We start from the raw sequence: 3,684 nt of genomic DNA, 5'->3' as shown, positions 1-3,684 counted from the left end.
GCACACCAACTAGGGCTCATGTCGGCACCAGTAAGGATGTACTATGGATACTCATCGGGGACAACCTAGAGAGTTTTCAGAAGATCAGCGATAACTCGGTTGTGGGGAAATACCTTATAGGTGACATCTGAAAAGTTTTTGGCATGATAGTATCCTTGACTGACTCGATCCTGGTTGATCCACATCCACTTCTCCTGCCATTTCTTCAAATTTTTACCATTTGGAACAAGAACGTGACCACCACGTTGAGCGGAGAATGTGAACTTGTTTTTGGTAACACTAAACCGGAAGAAGAACTTGAAGAAAAAGTAGTCATGTGTAACGTCTTTGGCATGACAAATCATCTCGAATGCCACCATCTTAATCACAACGTTGGGAGTAAGCATCTAAATGTTGCAACCAGGCTTTTGAAGGATCTCATCTTGGAAATCAGTAAGAGGAAGACGAAGTCCTACGTCAAAAGTCTTTATGAAAATACCCACCTTCCCAGAAGAAGGTGAAGAGATCATCGAATTAGGAGCCGAAAATTCTATTCCATCGACTGGAGAAAAACCGTAAGCCTCATGAAGGGTTTCAAATTCCATAACATAGGGAACAACACCAGAACAGTTAGCCATGAGAACCGAATAGGTTAATGAAAGAAGATGAAGGGATTAAGAAAACGTGTGGAAGAACAAAAGGAAAAAAATAGATAATCTATGGAAATAAAGAAGGCAGAAGATTCAAAATCCCTGGCACCGATGAAGTAACTGACAAGCATGACATATAGTCGCATCGCCAAAAAAACCGAAGTGTCTAACGTACCCTAGGCTGAGATGAGTAGAAGTAGTTAGTCCAAAACATCGTGGATAGTCTACTACAAACACCATGACTATTGGACTGGGGGACTCAATAGTGTATCCCCTGATACGTGCCAAAGGTTGTACCCAACGCGCCAGGAGCACTGCCAAGAAGGCCACGCGGCTAGGCCTCTCCCCACCAGGGTCGCCCCAGGAAAACCTCGTGCCCATCGAGCGTCTGTCCAGTAGAATACATTCATGCATGAACAAAGTCCCATAACAGATACATTCTTCTCCACCACAAACCCAACGACTCCAAACGAAAAGGAGTAAGCTTAGAGCATTACCATCTAAGCCAATTATTAGCTATGACACAAAGAGGAGCACGATGAACCAATCAGCGTGCTCGATCCTGTTGGGTTTCACGCCTTTGTCTTATATACAGACTTCCATGAGATCTTAGTATAGAAGTGTCCTATGACACTCTCTCAGATACTCAACTAACTTGATCGTCGAAGCGTTTTCTTGGGACCTCCGCCTGGAGAATGGCTGACGGCTCTTACTCTGTTGTCATCTCAGATCATCCCGGAGCAGAAGATGTCCTCAAGGCAGTCACGAGAGATCTAGGTCGCATCATATACACAAGACGGTGTGTGATAAGCCATTTTGCTAAGAAGTTGGAAGAGAATTCTGACATTGCTTTGGAATTAGAAAATTAAAGGTGGATAACACTTATTAAAAGAAAGGAAAGTAAAGGATACTCAACGTCCTTGTCTATTTATCAGCCATTCGGGACATTCCTTTATACGATTATAAAAATATGGTATTTCTAATAAATTATAACAACAATTTTCTAAATTTTCACTGGGGGTATGTTCCCATACACTCAATGAGCTATATCCCCCCCCCCCCCCCCCCCCAATGTGTACTCTGTTAAGTTTAGATAAGGATGTCAATAACCTCAACAACTTATGTTGTATACAAATATTTGAATTGTTAAAACTAAAATCTATTATTAAAAATCATGTTGATAAAAGAGAAATTAAATATCATGTTATCTTTTATTTCTATTAATCTTTTATTCAAATGAATGATATGTCAAATTCATTAATTATTTCTTAATATTCATTATTAATTCTTATATTTATCGTGATTTAGTAATCAGATGGATAAATAAATAAAAATTAGGAGGATATTTGATTTCACATTGATAAAACTTTAAATTTTCTACTAATTTGAATAAATCTAAATAATTTTGAATGATCAATTTAGAAAATTTTCATATAATTGTTTGCGTATTAGGTCATCCAATGTATCGACCACTAACCACTAACGTGGTGGAGGTCACCTTCTTACCATTCATATCAACCTTTTACTAACCACTAATGTGGTGGAGATCACCTTACCATTCATATCAATTAAAAGGTTGATATATTTACCATTATATCATTCTTATTTTGTAATTATATAAATAAATAATATATAATTAATTAAAGTGTAGATAGAAATAGAAAAGGATAGAGAAAGATAGAAAGAGAAAGAATATAATTGGATGTGGTCAGTGGCGGACCTTAGTGGTGCGCGGTGGGTCTCGGGTCACTATTCCGATTCCGGCACGTAATGTAAAAAAAAATGTTTTTTTTATGTTTTTTCGATTAGGTGCATCGATTTAAAATACGAGTGTCAGTGTGTCACTACTAAAACGTTATGCGTCCACCACTGGATGTGGTAGTTAGCGCTTTGATTACCACAAACACTAAGATGATGTTTAACATTTATGGTTAGCAGCAAACTAGATCACCAACCTTTTAGCTGCAAGTACTGGCACTAACACTACACTATCTAACAGGAACTCGAATTATAATTATAATACTACATTTTAAGTTTTTTGAGTTATAAGACAAATGAGATAATGAATGAACACTTTTGTCTGGTCTGAAAGTCACCGGCCACAATTTTTTGGCGTAGCCTCTGTTATTCTGAAAGCGCCGGCGGCTGCAATTCACGCGTTCTGTCTATGGCCCCACCGTAACTCTTTTCTTCATACAGGGTCCCACCAGTTCACGTCTGTTGAGCCAATGTCCCACACTTTTTTTTAATATATATATATATATATATATATATATATATATATCATAAAGCGTTATATTTTGAATATTAAGAAATATATGTTATAAAGCTTTTATACAAAATTATACATAAATATTTTATTATTATTTGCAAAAAATTTGAAGACTTGAATTAAATAAAGTAATTAAAAAATTCTTTCGATCAAAATTAAAATTTTAAAATATTAAATTCATATATATAAATTAATTCATATCAATAATATAAACATTCAATAGTTTATAAGGTATAACATAAATAATTTATTTAAAAGCTCTAATTTTTTATTACATAATAACTAATAATAAAATTCAATAATTATTTTCTTGTAAAAAACTATTAAAAACAATTTATCATTGTGGCTTTCCATGTACGCGTGTGTGTGTGTGTATATATATATATATATATATATATATATATATATATATATATATATATATATATATATATATGACACACAAACTTAAGTTCAAATGAGAAGAATTATATAACCGATAATGTGGGAACAAATTTGGGTAATATCTTGTTTTTTTGCCGTAAAAACTCCTGCATATCGGCACGACAGAGGAACTTAATATTCATACGTGAATATAAACCACCGCTAGCACAACTAACCGCAAAACCTTTCGGCATACCGGAATGACGTAGAAATGTAATATTCAAGGGTGAATAAGTATATCTATATATTGTCACGTAATTATTCATATATATATATATATATATATATATATATATATATATATATATATATATATATATACACTCTAATAAATGAAATGTTTTTTTGGTCACATGTCAC

This window comes from Lactuca serriola, chromosome 8 (assembly GCF_051521515.1).
Source record: "Lactuca serriola cultivar US96UC23 chromosome 8, Lser_US96UC23_V15, whole genome shotgun sequence".
Taxonomy (NCBI): domain Eukaryota; kingdom Viridiplantae; phylum Streptophyta; class Magnoliopsida; order Asterales; family Asteraceae; genus Lactuca; species Lactuca serriola.
Note: the sequence above shows the minus strand (reverse complement) of the source record.